Raw genomic sequence first — 19059 nt, 5'->3', positions numbered from 1 at the left:
TAAACTGAGTAAACCAGAGGCTGTACAGAGTTTCAGGGACTGCATAAGGGAACAATTGACAGGAATGGGGGAAAGAAATACAGTAGAAGAAGAATGGGTAGCTTTGAGGGATGAAGTAGAGAAGGCAGCAGAGGATCAAGTAGGTAAAAAGACGAGGGCTAGTAGAAATCCTTGGGTAACAGAAGAAATATTGAATTTAATTGATGAAAGGAGAAAATATAAAAAATGCAGTAAATGAAGCAGGCAAAAAGGAATACAAACGTCTCAAAAATGAGATTGACAGGAAGTGCAAAATGGCTAAGCAGGTATGGCTAGAGGACAAATGTAAGGATGTAGAGGCTTATCTCACTAGGGGTAAGATAGATACAGCCTACAGGAAAATTAAAGAGACCTTTGGAGAAAAGAGAGCCACTTGTAAGAATATCAAGAGCTCAGATGGAAACCCAGTTCTAAGCAAAGAGGGGTCAAGCAGAAAGGTGGAAGGATTATATAGGGTGTCTATACAAGGGCGATGTATTTGAGTATAATATTATGCAAATGGATGTAGATGAAGATGAAATGGGAGATACGATACTGCGTGAAGAGTTTGACAGAGCACTGAAAGATTTGAGTCGAAACAAGGCCCCAGAGTAGACAACATTCCATTAGAACTACTGACGGCCTTGGGAGAGCCAGTCCTGACAAAACTCTACCATCTGGTGAGCAAGATGTACGAGACAGGCGAAATACCCTCAGACTATAAGAAGAATATAATAATTCCAATCCCAAAGAAAGCAGGTGTTGACATATGTGAAAATTAACGAACTATCAGTTTAATTAGTCACAGCTGTAAAATAATAACGCGAATTATTTACAGACTAATAGAAAAACTGGTAGAAGCCGACATTGGGGAAGATCAGTTTGGATTTCGTAGAAATGTTGGAACACGTGAGGCAATAATAACCTTACGACTTATCTTAGAAGAAAGATTAAGAAAAGTCAAACCTACGTTTCTAGCATTTGTAGACTTAGAGAAAGCTTTTGACAATGTTGACTGGAATACTCTCTTTCAAATCCTAAAGGTGGCAGGGGTAAGATACAGGGAGCGAAAGGCTATTTACAATTTGTACAGAAACCACCCGATAGCAGTTATAAGAGTCGAGGCGCATGAAAGGGAAGCAGTGGTTGGGAAGGGAGTGAGACAGGGTTGTAGCCTCTCCCCGATGCTATTCAATTCCTATATTGAGCAAGCAGTAAAGGAAACAAAAGAAAAATTTGGAGTAGGTATTAAAATCCAGGGAGAAGAAATAAAAACGTTGAGGTTCACCGATGACATTGAATTCTGACAGAGACACCAAAGGACTTGGAAGAGCAGTTGAATGGAATGGACAGTGTTTTTAAAGGAGGATATAAGATGAACATCAACAAAAGCAGAACGAGGATAATGGAATGTAGTCGAATTAAGTCGGGTGATGCTGAGGGAATTAGATTGGGAAATGAGACACTTAAAGTAGTAAAGGAGTTTTGCTATTTGGGGAGCATAATAACTGATGATGATCGAAGTAGAGACTGGCAATGGCAAGGAAAGCGTTTCTGAAGAAGAGAAATTTGTTAACATCGAGTATAGATTTAAGTGTCAGGAAGATGTTTCTGAAAATATTTGTATGGGGTGTAGCCATGTATGGAAGTGAAGCATGGACAATAAATAGTTTGGACAAGAAGAGAATAGAAGCTTTCGAAATGTGGTGCTACAGAATAATGTTGAAGATTAGGTGGGTAGATCACGTAACTAATGAGGAGGTATTGAATAGGATTGGGGAGAAGAGAAGTTTGTGGCACAACTTGACTAGAAGAAGGTATCGGTTGGTAGGTCATGTTCTGAGGCATCAAGGGATCACTAATTTAGCTTTGGAGGGCAGCGTGGAGGGTAAAAATCGTAGAGGGAGACCAAGAGATGAATACACTAAGCAGATTCAGAAGGATGTAGGTTGCAGTAGGTACTGGGGGATGAAGGAGTTTGCACAGGATAGATTAGCATGGAGACCTGCATCAAACCAGTCTGAGGACTGAAGACCACAACAACAACAACAACAACAAGTTTTAATAAAGATAACAGTTTTATTTTTAATTACTGTCCCAATGAAAATGGATTAAAATGTAACAGACATGCATAATACCTTTGTGTTTAATGAAAAAAAAAATTATATACGTCAATATTATTGGTCAGTCTCAAGGAAAAAAGCCTTTTAGTTGTTGTTCGATGTTTCACATATTTGTACTAAATTTTAATTTATTGTTAATACTTAGATGTTCATACAAATAGTAATTAAAAATTTGAAGGTGATATTCTTGTTTAAGAAATATGATTCAATATTTTTTCGAGTAATTTCTCCATTTGTTAATAAATAAGGAATTCAAGTAAAAGCAAAAAAAAAAAAATCCTCTATAAGTAAGATAGCGCTATCCAATCCCTTTCCAGCGAAGACCTCAGTACTATAAATATGTTCAGGCGTTCAAATGCTGTAAATATGAAGAAATTCGATGAAGGTTACAATATAATGACACCTTGGTGGTTGTGTAATGTTTTAAATGGCTCTCTGGTGCAGAATGAAGTAGGAATATCAGACAAAGTATGTAAGTAAACAGCGAAACACGTCTTGGCGTCTTCTAACACAAGTTCGGGATTGAATTTAGCAGACACGGTATAGCATCTCCTGGCCTGAGCCAACACCAGTGATAAGCGTGTAGGCAGCGCCGCCTGGCAGCCACAGCGACGGCAGCCGGGCGGTCGCAATTTGCGGCGAGCGCCGCGTGGGAGGCGGCCATTGTCCAAATCACGCAGCGCCCTTAGTCGGCAGTAAAGAGGATGTGAGCGATGGGACGGGCCAGCTGGAAACTACCGCCAAGGACGCCGCCTCCTTGGCCGCCACGGGGCTACTGGCTCACAAGATGGTGTGGGAAAACAGGCGAAAACTACTGTTATACATAAACAGTTGCACTGAGGTGACAAAGAGGATGGGACATTTTAATTCCCATGCTGTTTTATGTCTCAAGTGATCTCGATTTTCGAAGGATATTAAACTTTACGCTGGTAGAATTTGTAAGGTTAGAGGAAGGTTTCGATAATGTTGCCTGGAATACATTTGGAATTCTGAAGATAGGATAAGGGAGCAAAAGTTTGTCTATAGCTTGTACTGAATGAAACCAGACAGTAATTACAAGAGCTTTCTACTGTCGAGTCAGGAACGTACTAATAGGCAGACTGACAATCGACTAGGAATTAGAATACTTAGCCAGAAAAATGCAATATTTTCATATTAAGATGTATCCAGACCGTCCCAATCTCCGAGGCACTTGGCATCACCCTCTGTACAGGACACGGGGTACGGAAGGCAATGAATCATACGGCTTGTGGTTTGCTGCTATCTGCTTTAACGCTATGTGCCATGAACATTAAAGCCCGATTTCTTCGCATTGCTCTCGAATCTTCCCATTACCGATCGTAATTGAGAAGGGAGTAAGACAGGGTTGTGGCTTATCCCAATGTCATTTAATCTGTATACTGAGACAGTAGTAAAGGAATATAGCGAGAAATTTTGCGGAGGAATTTAAGTTGTCAAACAAAAAATAAAAACGTTGACATTCGCCGTTGACACTGTAAATCTGTTACATACGCCACAGGCATTGGAAGCTCAGTCGAGCGGAATAGACAGTGTCATCAGAAAAAGTTATAAGACTGTAGGGTAATGGAATGTAGCTGAAAAAAATCAAGCGATACTGAGAGCTTAAACTCATTTGACGAGACAGCCCACGAGATTGATCCTAGAATACCAAAGCATTTCCCATAACACATGTTACCTAGGGGGGAAGGAGGGTTCTCTACGTCCAACCTAAAACATTAAAAAGAAACTTTTGTCAACATATATTAACAACTTATTTTTGAAGAGGTACTAATGTGTTAGTAGTGTCCAGAACATGGAAATATATTTTCGCACACCCTTAGCAATGCATACTCCAATGTCAGAAACAAGTAAACAAAATTAGAGTTCAATATTGCAGTTGTGGTTATCACACCGAAAACTGTCGTAATTCAGCTGTACACGCAAGCTTGTCGTGTGCATGTATGTTCATCCCAGCATAACTATTGCGACTAAAACACACTTGCACCCGCTTCCTGTAATCAAGCTTTGGTCTCTACCTACAAATTTAAACCCTCCCACGACCCTCCATCACCAGACTGGCTACTCCTTGATACCTCGATATGAGTTCTATCAATCTATCCCTTCTTAGCAATTTTAATAACGTGTACTACTTTTAAAAGAGATATTGATAAGGATAAAGAGATATTGATAAGGTCCTGAGCATTGAATTACATAATATGAGATTCATTGAAAAACTGACATATACCATAAGACATAAATTTTTAGGTTAGGATTTAATGAAAAATTTCTAATATATATGTAGTTCATTAAACACAATAAATTCTTGGTTTCAGAATTTTAAAATATAAAGTAACTGACTAAATTACAATATTTTGTAAAGGTCGGCATGACCCCTCGCAATGGCGAGGGTTAATTATATACAGTAATGAGGCTTGTGGGTCGCCAACGGTTGCTCATGCCTGTTTTATAATATACTCACTATGCTACTCATTAATACGTCTGAAATTCAAAGTGTGTACACAATCTGTCTTTGAAACTGGTGCTGTCTACAGGGCACCTGACAGTACCACGAATTAAAACAGTCGTTTGTCCTAGACTTGCTTCCTAGAAAGTGTAGATGCAACTTCCTTGCCGATTCGTAAATCACTGCTCAAAGCTGAGCAGTATGACCTTCGCGTTAATATTTCTTATACCTAATAGGTTCTTTCTTAAAAGTTTGTCACTTCACGTCAAGACTGTTACAGGCATTGTAACTTGATCTGTGGATAAAATGCTGACACATTTTCTAAAATGATGGTCGTATTACTGCCTAAAATACACGTATAGGTATCGTAAAACAGGGAAATTAAACTTTCGTCGATAAATCTTTTCAACACTGCATATAAAAACCCCATAATAATGTCAGGGCAGGGTATGTAATGTGGGCTGAAGTAAAATATCCCAGATAACCTAGGTCGGAACTGCACCATTGTGTAGCTACTACGGTCATAAGATGACAACCAGTCACCGCAAGTGCATGGAGGTTTAATCTGTTAAGCGAAAGTTAATGTGTTTGGTTGTCTCTAGCAATGCGATTTTCTCCGACTCAGCTATATTTGTTAGAATGAGAGTGCATTCATGTTTACTGTACATTACCAAAAATAAAAACCTGTGTGCTTTTGATTTCATTATTAATAACATTCCACCTTGCAGTACCATATGTTACTGCAGTGCTGTTATGCAGTGCGGGTTATCTTTATATATTAATGGCATTACGGTAATTCCTAGCTGAGTTTATTTAATGGTCAAGCTTTCTCAAGTAAATCTCACAAAAAATTCGCGTGTAATATAACCAGCTAAGGACAGGAATTTAAAGTCTGCCTATCTTTTACTGTGCAGCTGAAAGCATTATCTTCAGATGATTTAATCAGTAACTGCGTTCTGTAGCATAACAGGCATTAGCTGGGACAAGTTAGATTAAATATGCAGGATTCACGCGCTTGTCGCTGATTCGCTTTCGTTTTATTTCTGTAGCTCCATACTGGTGTGGCTCCATCCTGTATTTATATACGTAATATAGTGAAGATAATATTAATTACCATTTACTTGTGAACCGCATTCGAATGGTGACAGGTGTTTGTGAAAACGAGCAGGATTCAAATCATTGCTGGGCGTAGTGGCGAAAAAGTTTAACAACGAATAACGTTTACGGGGCGAGTAATCAACGTGAATCGGCGGATTCGTAAGTACAAGTGAAAGATAATTTTAAGCAACAGGAGAGAGTATGGTTAAAGTTTACGTCCTCCCGACGACGAAGTCACTGCAGATGAAGCAAAGGCCGGCCGGTGTGGCCGAGCGGTTCTAGGCGCTTCAGTCTGGAACCGCGCTGCTGCTACGGTCGCAGGTTCGAATCCTGCCTCGGGCATGGATGTGTGTGATGTCCTTCGGTTAGTTAGGTTTAAGTAGTTCTAAGTTCTAGGGGACTGATGACCTCAGATGTTAAGTCCTATAGTGCTCAGAGCCATTTTGATGAAGCAAAATCTCAGATTTGACAAAAGCCTGGGCAGTGAATTGGTCTTGTCTTTATCAGTGCTACTATCTTGGCGTTCGTCCTGATCGATACGAAACTACGCCAGACCTGATTCTGAATGTTCTGTCGGGAGTTTGAACCTCCCCCTCATGACAGCCAGTGAAATGCTGTAACTACTATCCCGCGCTCGATTATTAATTTCAGGGCGTTGAGTATGTAAGCGGACAATCGGCGAACTGACATATTTGGGGGGAGGGGGAGAGGATAGAGTGGTTAGAGTGATCAGTCGATTGAAGAACACGACAACTGAGTTCTGCTGTGCAGAAATTTTCACACACTTGGTGGCCACAGAACGATTCCCTGCGTACTAACAGTACAAAATGTCTCTTACAAAATTTCGTCCCATGCAGATTTTCGGTACGGCATGAAAGGCATTTTGGTAACAATGTAATCACACGTACAATGTATATCTTCAGTTACTAATATATGGCTGTGCTGCGCAGTTAACATCAGAGGTAGTTTTGCGTTTGAATCGCCGAGTTTGCTGTAGCATGTTTCTTTAACGATACGTTTCGCGCAGCTACATTACTTACAACCTTGAACATAATTATTGATCACACATGTCCGAAATATTGTCTAAGATTATCATTTTTACAACAATTCGCCATGACGTGGGATATTCCGGTAGGTTTCTCTGTGAAAACCTGGCACACGATGGCCATTTGCTTTACGGGATGCTTTGTTTTAACCTACAACAAAATTTCGCAAATATAACCCAACCAAATACATCCTATCTACTTAGAAATTCATCTACAGAACAGAAGGAGTTGCAAGTAGAAACGTTTTTCAGTTTGTCCTTTAACTTTCATCATGTATCAACGCTTTTAATTCACAAGGAAGGTAGGCAAACATTTTTATGACTGCATACGTCGTTCCCTTCTGTGCACGAGTAAGCTTAGGTTGTAAACGGTAGTGATTTTGTTTGTTCCTAGTGTTATGTTTATGAATGTTACTGTTATTTGAAATTTTGCTTGATCCTTGACAACAAACGTCACGACACAGTGAATGCACTGTCAAGTTGGTGTTAGTATAGTTACCAACATGAAGTTCAAGGATGTACACCAGAAGTTATTCTGACAGCATTTTTTGTGCAATAAATACTTTATATCTGTGTATGGTATTACCACAGAAAATTAATCCATATGACATCAATAAACGTAAATATGCAAAGGAAGCTAATTATTTATTTTAAGTTTAAAGTGCATAAATATATGAATCAGAATAAAATAGAGATTGACCGGTGCAATCTAACGTTGTAGCAATGTAGACGATCCCAGCCTCCCACATAAATTGCTATCTGAGGGCAGACAGTATATTACACGAAGGTACAGAAGTGTTGCACCAAAGCAGAGGTGATACACGAACGTTTTAATGATTTTATATGCAATCAAAGCTTACATCTGGTTGCAACAAATTACAAAATACTACTATTCACTGTTACAGAAAACAGCGTTGTTCGTCAACTAAGGCTGACTCCAAGCAAAAACGATTTTAAACCGGCCGACTTCGACCAATCCTTCCGCTCCCAATATCCCTTTGCGATAAGAGCAAGTAATATCCGACTTATTAGTTGGCACGGAAGAGGGTAACGTTGTCGGTTCCGCGTACAATATGGCAACAGCAACAATAGCTAAGCGATTCAACTTTCGCTTAACATGAGGTACTAAGTCCGCCAGGATCGCTATAGCCTTATAACTTTTCTGTGCATTTTTGGAGCTAGGTTCAAACATTCTGCCTCCTAAAATTTTTTTAAAAAATCAGCTAGCAGAAACAAAGTACACGACGAAAACTAATCACAACAGGTACGTAAGCGCCCAATTCTCGACCGCAGCTGACTGTGGTAATCAGAAATTGATGACGCAGAGCGACAGGGCAACCATGTACTGACCAAGCAATATGATAAACATGTAAGACCAGCAGATGTGTCCAAGCTCAGTCCTTGATGAGGAACTTCCTGCAGTCAGTTCGTTATTCTGAGCCGGAAATACTGATATGTATTAACTAGCCACTATTAATTGCTGATAACAATCAGTCAAATTTATCTTAAAATAACAAACACCAGCCTCAATTAACGTATATTTCTCTTCCTGACTGCTGCCTAAATTAAGTCCATGATAAACTATAACTAAAAGTTAACTCCTTTTAACGCGTAATTTTTTTATCCAATATACAATCGCAATATTCCTCTGATGCAACAAGTTATTAAACAGTTAGTTTACGACATGATCTAGGGGGTGCTGCTCTTCAACAGTACCAGTAAGTAGCGTAAATCAGTAGAGCAATGCTAAAGCGACAGGAAGAGCCTCACATAGTTCGTCTACGTGATTTAGAATAATATTGTCTGATGAATGCTCATTCTCTATGACTAAAACCGTCTAACTCCATTTAGCAGATTTTTTGTCATGGACCAAAGAGTGATGCAACGAGAAGTATTGACAAATGCCGAATCCTAACTTCAAAGATAAGACACTTCCGCTGCTCGTTGCAGCCCAGTCTTTGCCAAGCCCTGCCGCTATTCTATTCTGCTAATGTCGAACTTAGCATGGGTGTTATTTTCTTTGCTTCTCTTATTTACATTAACTACTGAAGTTGCCGGTACTGTCCAACCTGCTAAAAACCACGCAATAACATATTCAATTATTATGTACTTCATCACTTTGCCAAGAACTCTTTCGTACAAAAGTTAGACTTCACAGGTTTGTTACATGCCGTCTCTTTTTTTTTTCTTTATCGATATTCAGTCTTGGAAATTAACATCATTACGTAAGGTTTCATACATAATTTCTGCAGTCAGTTAGTTATTGTTTATACAGGTGAAGTTGATACTTGCTTCTATATCACAAAATTACAAATACTTTACGGTAGTAAAACAGAAAATTTTCACAAGAGTACTCTACGTTCGTTAGGGGCTCTCAAACACGCTTTTCGTAAACCAGTTTCCCATTTCCGCTTCTAGCTATGCATTCCAATATTGATTCTAGAAATACGGTTTGGCTGCCAGATTTAGGCTTCCATTACCATTTCCAGCTTCATGTAAAGGCTCTACCTCGTATCCTTCTAGCAGTGTAATTTGTAAACCACTGTACCCACCCTCGCTTTCAGTGGCTTGGCTAATCAATCACTGGAGACAAAATATTAACTAATTCTACGAACGAGGTTATAATGTGTCAATGTTGTCATTCGTATGTTGTACCATGAGGCCTTTTGATTACACACTCTCGTAGACACACTGTCAGCTTTCCGAACCTTGTAAGCGCAAATGCCTACAGACAGCAGTACTTTGTTCATCCAAGCTGAAATCATTGACAGCACTAACCAAGCATCTGGTGTCGTAAGGCCGCTTAATTCAGGCTGTACTTAGGTGTTTTGTCGTTATTTTAGCGCGAACGAAACTCCGACACATGCTAAAGACTCGAGAGTTTTAAGTTTCTTTGTTAATCACTACTTTTGTTAATCACTACTTGTGCTAACTATGTAGTTCTTGTATCAAATCTCATTGTACAGTCGGTTTGCTGTGCCTCTCAGTTGTGCTTATACGAGCACGTCGGTGCTATTTGAATATCCGAGCCAGTTGTGGCGAGTTGCAAACGCTGTTGTAGATTAAATACACCGAAATTAGCAGATTACAGTCACCACGGCCAGGCCACTCCGAAACAGCTGAAAGGATATTTATGTCAATGCCACTGACTGCAGTATCTTGTAAACGAAGTTTAATTAGTTAAAGGTGACAAACAATAGCTTACGATCGAGAACAGGTGAAAACAGACTGTTAAATTTACCTATTTTCTTGACATAATACGACACAGCCGCTGTACTTGACTTCACAGACACAGTCAGTGAACAAGGAAATACAAAGTAAAATTATAACAAGAACTCAATTCCTGGAAAGTGATCGTTTCATAATTCTCAATTATATATCATTTCTCGTATTTATAATTAATAAATTGTGCACTATTATTAATTTATGGGGAGCAAATACAATCTGTTCGTCAATGTAGAGTAACCGTCACAAACAATGAGATGCAGATTTTGCTTTACTTTTATTCTGTAGAAAGTTTATACAATTCGTAACTTATTTACTTCTACGATATATTTAATTTGCTGTGACCAGTATTTTTCAGCAATAGTCCATTTAAGCAATATTTTTCAATTATGCTTGATTTTTATTAAATCTACATAATAAATTATAAAATTTGCCAAATCAGTATGGAGAAAATTGTCGAAAAGTAGTTCTACAGGAGGATGGGAGGGGGTGCTGGCTTTGGCAGATCTGCCAGCGGCACAGTTTCAGCTAGCTACGGTTTTGCAGGTGGCTAATAGCTTTTTCCTCGGATTAATATTTTTTTCTGAAGAATAAGCCATTTTATCCAGATTAGTCGACAAGACAGGGCCTTATAACCAAAACGTGTTTCAAAACGAAAATCGATGTGGAAGAGGATATGCAGCAGCTGTGACCGTATTTCTAGAATCGGTACTGGAGTATTTACACGACTATCAGAAGCAGTGTCGCGACATCGATTTACGAGAAACTGGACTTGAGAGCCCCATTTAAGCTTATTAAATCTAGATTTACGGACGGGGTGATACGGCACTGTCTCATTCACTAGACGCTTACGAAGGTTTGTACACAAAGTGACTTGGTTTGATTTTCCAACGGAAACCTATGTTTAGATTACGCAGCAAACTGGCATAAATGGGAAATTAAATATTATTTTATTATTTTACACATATTATTTTATACATATTAACAAGACTGGAATATGGCAAGCAGTTCTTATGAAGCGTACAGTTTTATGTTTTTTCCGTGCATTAAGTAAACTTTTTAACGAATGTAAAATCCTTACCTTTTTAATTTCGCGCAGATCATCGGCAGATATGATATTGTTACAGCACATATCGCTATTAACATCGAAGCTCATGTGGCCGACAACTGTTATGTCATGAATTTACGATTTTAAATGCACCGCAGGAAGGCATGACATTTATTAGAAATAACGTGTTTGTCAAAAATGAACGATAATTAGTGTACTGAAATACACTGCCTTCCGCATGTTTCAAACACCATCCACTCAAACACACTACCACTAAATTCGCAGTGCTACTAGCACATCGTCTACATGCTGGAGCAAGCGCGAGAGCGGGGAAGTCCCTGTCAGAGACAGTAAAGTAGCAAGTAGCAACTCTGTGGCAGTAGGCGCGACGCATGCTCTCTGCTGGCATCACACGACACTATAAGGAGTGCGTCTATTAGCAGCTACAAATTTCCAGCATTAGGTTGTAGAGTACGCTTCGATGTTGTACAAGACCTAAGAAATGGCGTGCCCACTGTGCTTTAGTCACAGAGAAACACTTGTATAAATTTTTGTGTAAAAGAAAGTATCCTGCCGTTCTGTATTCAAGAAAGCGTATTCTGAATTGATAGAAAAATAACAACATGTACGTATAATAATCTGTTAATTATTTAGGAATGTCACTGATAGTGAAATTCCATGAACTTATAACTCTTCAGTCGTTAGTGACGTTGCATTTTAAAGTTATTTTGAGCATTTTAGATACTAACACTGAGTGAGCTAAGCGTTTAAAAAACAGTCTAAACTATGAAAACTACCTGGCGCATAATTTTGTTAAGTTACGCATGTTGTTATTCTTGCCGAATAGCTCAATTAAGGACCATGGTTTCTATTCAAGTGCCTTAACCGCAGCTTCTAAATAGCGGAATGATTCCCTACGAATCAGCTAAGTTGCGGCCATAGTAAAATAATATGAATGGCACACATGCACATTTCATATCATCAAACGAGCCGTAGTAAGTAGAGTAGATAGTCAGTGACTGTGGAAATCGTGTACAATAAATAAGTTCAATCATCAATGCTAAAAGTAATTCTCTGAACCGAGCGGCTGCGTGCGTTGCGGAAGGCAAGAGAAGCTTCTTACTTCAGTTGTTGGTTTTTTCGGCTTAAGCTTATTGCAGTTTAATCAAAGAGAATTTCTGAACCAGACGAGTTACGCTTTTATTTATAAAGCATCTTCCGTGGTTATTCTGCAATTTGCATGTATATGTCTGAACGTTTTTGGTTATTTTAGATTAAAAACAGCGTTTTATTTATGAATTTGGTGCTCAAATTACTAGCGGTGTTTCTTGTTTACATATTTTCCAAAGTAGTGCGGAGGTTCATGTCGAAAGATTTCGTTTCAGATCAGATGTGCACTTGGCAGCTTTTGCCTTCTGCAGTATTTCTTGCGTCGCATTGCGTTACTTGCACTTCACACTTCACCTCACTTTTACAAATTGAATTGAAATTATGTGTGTTCTCACTCAGCACAATATTGTAATGCTCATCTCTGTTCGCTTCTTTTCTTCTAGGTTACGAGCGTTGCCATTTTAAATATATAATTTGTGTGTGTGAGAGAGAGAGAGAGAGAGAGAGAGAGAGAGAGTGAGAGAGAGAGAGAGATTAGAAAGTGAGGGAGGGTGGAGGGTAAATGTGTGGTTGTGGATTAGTGCAAGTTAGTGAAAGCAAAAATGTCTCGTGAGTTTGGCAAAGATGTAAAAGGACATACACACAAACAAATCAATTATTTTTTTAAAAAAATTAGTCACAGGTTAGCAACGCTTACAACCTACAAGAAAACGAACAGACGCAAACGCTGCAATACTATGCTGAGTGAGAACTTCAGTTCAGATTACAAAAACTAGGTGTAGTGTAAATAACGCAAATGCAGCGCAAGAAATACTGCAGAAATACAAATACTGCCAAACGTGTATGTGAAATGAAGTATTACGACACAGTCGCTGCTAAGGAGGGAATAAGCAAAAGGTTGGACATTTCGTAAACAAGAGGCAGAAACATCGTAATTGTACACGAGCTTTATAAGTGAAACGCTATTTTTAATCTAAAACAACCAAACATGTACAAACATTTGCAGACTAACCACAGAAGATGCTTTAATAAAAGCGAAACGCGTCTGGTGTAAAAATTCTCTTTAATTAAACTGCAGTAAACTTAACAAGTAAGACGGAAAAACCAGTAATAACTGATTTCGACAGCTGCTGCGGGAGTCGGCCATGGAAACAAACTCATTACTTCTTACTTCAGCTTGTAGATGGCTCTGGAGGCCGCCTCATGCAGCAGCGCCACAGTGGCCGGCTGTGTTACTAAGACGAAATGTCACATTTCCATCAACTTAAAGCAGCTGTTCAACGTCGAAATAACTATAACGTGTCTTCCATGTGTTGTTTGACAGGTGGGACATTATATTTTACGGAATTACTTTCGTTAGTTGTGATGAATATATACACATTCTAAGTCTAACAAAGAGTGGATCTAGCACAAGGACTGCCTTCACGATGTCAATATAAAGAAGGTCAGTTCCAAGACCAACGTTTAATCAGATTAAAATATCGCCTGGAAAAACTCTACTTGCGCCATCCTATGGATACATGGTATGCAATCTTCACATTACTTATCCGCTTCGTGCCTTTATGCACTGACAGCACTTGATTTATCGATAAACTATTAGTTACTTCACAGCCTAATTTCGTTTGCAAAGCATGGCACTGTAGAACATTGTATGTATATGCTATAGATACCAGTTCAGAGCTACGATTCTAGTTTATAACTTGCCACTGACAGCGAATTTTGTTTTACAGTCGTCCAGTTTAATGAACAGTGTAGTTTTTCCTTGCATATTAACAGTCTCGTTCAGTATACCTATCAAATTAGCAGATTAGGCTTCACATAAAGCCGGTGATAGTGGAAGGAAGTTAACGCTGTTATCAGATACAGTGTCTAAAATATTACCTGAGAAGTACAGTTTTCAGAAGGAAATTTCGTATCACATAATGAATCTGATGAACGAACATCATTAAGAGTAACATCTAAAGTCCTGATTACATGTTGTTGTTTTATCATTGTTGGAAATGAACTATGTTATGAAGATGTCACGCCCGGACTAAATGAAATACGTGAAAATCACGTCTTTTAAATCATAGGATGGACCGACAAAGATATAATTTAACCCAATCTAATCGTGATGAAACAAGCAGCTTTTTGGAATGACTACGCATGTGTCTTTGTATTGTAAGAAATTGTGCATTCAAATATTACCTTCAACATTTAGAGAATTATGCATGAGATACAGTAGCACGTAATGACTCAGTGGAAAAAGGTTATGTGTGCAATTTGCGTCAGTTCTTTTTAGAGGTTCCTTTTAGAGCTTTTGTGGTCTGAAATAATTATTTGAAGCTATGCAAGAAATCAGAATATGTAACGGCTGGAACGCTCATACACTATTTTCAAAAATGAGTTATTGTTAAAATGTGCTTTTAATCTACAGTTTTACTCTGAAATAAATCTTTGAATTACGCCAAATGCACTTAACTAATAGAGCAATTAATTATTTTCAGGGTGAGGAAGATAAATGAAAAGAATTACCTCCTAATAAAGAAAAAGGAAGCTTTCATGAAGATTTGTAATATATTTCGCAATATCTTCGTTCAGTGCATTGAATCAGGGAAACAGATTTCTTTTGAAAATTCTCTTTAATTCAAGATTTTTGTTGTTGTGAATATAATATGCTACATTGAAAATATTTTCTGTAAGATAAAATATTAAGTCACGTTTTACGTTTCTTCAGTGATGAATGGTTGCAAAATGAGGAGTTATTTCGTAAATGTGACAAACAGAACACGTAGTGTGGGCAACTTTCGTCACTCAAGGAACTTAATGAGAATCGCAATTCCACTTTGCCTTCGTACTTGAGGGCATGTTTCACGCTGTAAGAGAATAATCACTTCTTTTGGAGTCCTAATCATTCGCGCTTGCTGTAATCTGCATGTTTAGCATCTATATTACCTAACGTCTAACGATTACCCAGTACCGGTTGCGAATTGTCCATCTAATGGCTTCCAGGTGCAACAAAAATGTGATTTGCGCCGTATTTCATGTAATTATTGAACAAATTTAAAACTTAAAATTGTGTCATAATCTACTCATTAAGAGGTATAATCTCATGTTAAAGGTTTAACACATTAAGGATTACAGCCAGAAACAATGTACATGCATAACTCACGACGTGCGAATTATCCAGACTACATTCATGATATGTTTGAGCGTGACAGCACTTAGTGACATCCAACAAACGTTACACATAATTTCAAACCTTTACGAAACTTTTTGCCACTGATACCCCGACAAAACTTTTTCGGTGTTTATGCAGCGAAATTTAAGCATCAGGCGAGGAGTTTTAATGTATCACTTCTTTACTACTACCCCTGATCGCAATACATTTTGCAGACAGTATGCACGTGTACCACCGAAAGTACTTGCAAAATTATGTTATTGTACGACACATACTTAAACACTGAGGCGCATGAAAAACTAGCTTTCGCTTCAAACGGAGCCCAATTACACAGACTAGGTATCGATCTACAGTTTCATAATGAGAGTATTTCGCTACGCCCAACAAACTTTAACTACACTTTCACACCTTCTTTAAACTTTTTCTCGCTCACATTCTTCGTGTCAAATATTAACCTCACTGACAGTTAGTGATTATTGATAAACTTCTAGCTACTTTACAACGTAATTTCATCTGCTAAGCATGGCTCTGTAGAATTTTTATATGTATGTTATAGATACCAATTCAGAGATACGATTCTAAGTTTCATACTATGTCAATGACTTTTTTTCTGGGCTTTTATCTCTGTTTTTTATTGTGTTAGTTACACCTAGGCTTTCCAGTATTTGCCTTTCGCCTCCTTTCTTTGAGGACCACTCCTGGTTTACCACTTACCTGATGAAGAGACTGGAGGCCCTTCAGTTTAATCCTTTCACTCCAAACCAACCAAACAATCTTAAAGAGTCAGGTGTTTACTGGTACTCTAGAATTCTTCCCGTTCCAATCTCCATGTGATTCCTGTTACATTATTGTAGTGCTAGATTGAGTGACAGCGGTAACTGGTAATGATTGTGTTAGTCAAACTTGAAGTTGTTCGTTCAAGAACAGAGAGAAAACTATCCTCAGTTATCTTTATTTGTGAACGCAGTTTTATGTTTTCTTCATTATCAGAGTTAATCTACAAAGCGAGTTCATGACGTGTCACCTCTAGAATTTTACTATCTTATACGCATTAGATAAAAGAAGCTGACCAAATTTTCTCGAGGTATTTACATAACAGGTCTCACTGATAAATGCGTAAGAGAGGGTACTTATCATTACAGAACACCTGTAATATATTTTTTCATCGTGACCATGCTCAGAATCGGGAATTTCTACTTATTTGTGTACCATCACCTGCACAGCAGTTGAGATAAGGAGAACTCAGTTGTTACACTTTCAAAACTAATTGGCGTATTCTTTCCAGCAAACCTGTTGATTGTTATTTCCTATAAAATATATAACAAACACACAAAGAAAAGATATGACCGTCAAGTTTTTAGAAACAGTAGAATGCACAAAGTGTATTTCAAAATCCGTCCTTCGTATCATGACGTGAAAAGGAAATGAGAGATAAACTATTTGCTTGAACTGCCGCTATTATGTAAATTGTCGGCAGACGTTGCACAACTTTCGGTGATATCACCATCCCGTATTCACTGCAGCAGGCGTCATTAATCCTTTGTCAGTAGTCTCATTACGTTATCTTTCAGTTTCGTAGGCAGCAATTAGAGAAAGATAAGCGAATAAATTTCAAGGAGTAACGGAAATACAAAAATACAAACAGAAATACAAAATCTAATCATTTTCTAAAATAGAGTAATTAACAGGCAGTAAGGCTGGTTTACAAATCATCTATATTATTTTTAAGAAATTCATTGAAACTCATTAAAAGAGTCCTAGGGAAGTGTTAAGCATGAAACAGACGTGGTAATTCGGGAAAACTTTGCCGGCAGTTTCTTAAGCGTCTGTCATTAGTCCGATTCCCTACCAAGTTTGATTAAGGGTGCGATAACCTAACACTATCATGAAAAAAATCGAACTCCGCTTTTTTTGCAGAGGCGACAGATGTCAGGGCCAGCGTTTTAAGCGAATGTCCTTCATAGTTATTGAATTATTACGTTCTGAAGTTTGTCGACCCAGTAGGCGTAGCTCCAACAGATTCTCTACATCTTCTTGTGGACACACGAAGTGAATGATATTCGGTTTCGAAACTGAATGTCTTTTTTTTTTTTTTATTAACCACATATTTTTCTGGATTCACAGTGTGAAATCGTTCAATCCATAACATAAATGTATCAGTCAATGCAACGATGTAGGAAAAGTGTCCTAAAACAGACTTCTTCTCCAAAGCTTGTAAGATGCCTACTCCTTTATACGAATCGTTCACGGCCACGTTTCTCTCTAAAATCAGCTGTGTTGATGTAACCACGGCGATCGGACTATTGTTTACGCTGCACAGCTGACAGTGGCACCCTGCCCCCTCAAGGAACATGCACCTGAACACTAAAAATGGGGCCGTGTGCCTACCGGTACGTGACCTGTCAAAATCGCCACATTTCCTATTGACGATCTTCACATTCAGTTAGGTCTAATAGATATGAAAATGATTTGAAAGGAGACACTAACTTAATACAACTGAAAAGTTTATTGTCTCTCAAACAAGGCACGATACATGTTCCCAACCTTTTCTACGCACGCATACTGTCATTCACTCTTATTTTTGCTTGTTATTACTTTTCTAAGGTAACCATTGCTTCTACCGATCTTTGTTAACGACTCGGTTGTAATATTGATGAGATATCAGTTCTGTCCACGAACACTGCAACATTTAACAGATTTATTGATTTCTCACGGCAGGCTGCCAAGTCGTGCAGCCACAACTCACATCCATCCACGATCCCAAATATTATTTGCTTTCCGTGCCACCCGTAGTTTGGGCCCAAACCGGGCTACTCGATCACTGGGGTTTCCCCTGGCGGCACTGCTGCTGCACTAGACCGCTACGTGTAAGGTAGAGGCATCGATACTAGATGAGTAACTATATGTGTACCCTTACAAGCTATAATGGTGCTTTCGATGCTTTCTCCTTTCAGTGACATATACCTTCTAAGTTAATCCTGGGTGTGAAAGCGGGCTCTTAGTGCATTGAAACTCTGCAAAACCTTGATGTTGGACGGAGAAAATATTAACATAGATATATAAGTCCTCAGAAAGAAAAAAAAAAAGGCGGCAGAGTGAGTAGAAAATGAAGCAGTAGGGACAAGAAAAAGAATCTTCAACAAAGCATATCGATACGTCATGTTTTAGAGTGTATGTTTAAATATAACGTGATGTTTTAAAATTTTTCTTCAAACGCATTTTTCATACATTTTTTCAGGTGTAAAGGACTTACTCTCAGTATCCTCTCATCAGAATTGTTCGTTACGAAGATGTGAATAGCAGTATGTCTATTTTAAGTAGTATCCCCTATTTTTCGTTAGGTTGTCCACTTTCTTTCCTCACGACCTGATCAAAAACATAACACAGTGGACCATACACGTGAAGATGATGTTTTTTGAAAACGTAACACAAAGCCGACTTTGACTTTCCTGTAATGGGATAATGCAACTCGTCCACTTGCTGGAGCTAACATAAACAATCCATATGCGAGGAAAACACACTCCAACTATTGAATCAACTGTCATCAGTCGAAGGACTGTGAGAGTACGATGTACGCCAGTGAAGAGAACTTGGAAATTCTACTCTTGTATGGAGAATTTAAGTTAGCACAACAGTAATTGCGGTAGCGTTCCTTGCGCTTCTATTTGTTAACTGTCAACTCCATCAACTGGAAAAGTTACGCTACCTCGGGTACTACTATTGTGTGCTAGTAGAGAAGTCAAAAGTCAGTTTTGTGTTACGCTTTTA

General features: G+C 38.5%; 1 protein-coding gene across 2 annotated transcripts in view; it reads left to right on the top strand.

Moving 5' to 3' along the window:
- LOC126245316 (solute carrier organic anion transporter family member 74D) overlaps positions 1–19059 on the top strand; it is a 248414-nt gene that overhangs the window by 10288 nt on the left and 219067 nt on the right. The window contains exon 1 of one of the 2 annotated variants that reach the window (XM_049948304.1): positions 13440–13654. The exons of the other annotated variant lie outside the window; for it this stretch is intronic. The gene's annotated coding sequence lies outside the window, so the exon portion shown is untranslated. Of the gene's footprint in view, positions 1–13439; positions 13655–19059 lie in introns of those variants that run through there. 2 annotated transcript variants of the gene reach the window in all.

Source organism: Schistocerca nitens, chromosome 1 (genome assembly GCF_023898315.1).
Source record: "Schistocerca nitens isolate TAMUIC-IGC-003100 chromosome 1, iqSchNite1.1, whole genome shotgun sequence".
NCBI classification, from domain to species: Eukaryota; Metazoa; Arthropoda; class Insecta; order Orthoptera; family Acrididae; genus Schistocerca; species Schistocerca nitens.
The sequence above is the reverse complement of the archived record's forward strand: the minus strand, read 5'-3'. Positions and strand labels throughout refer to the sequence as shown.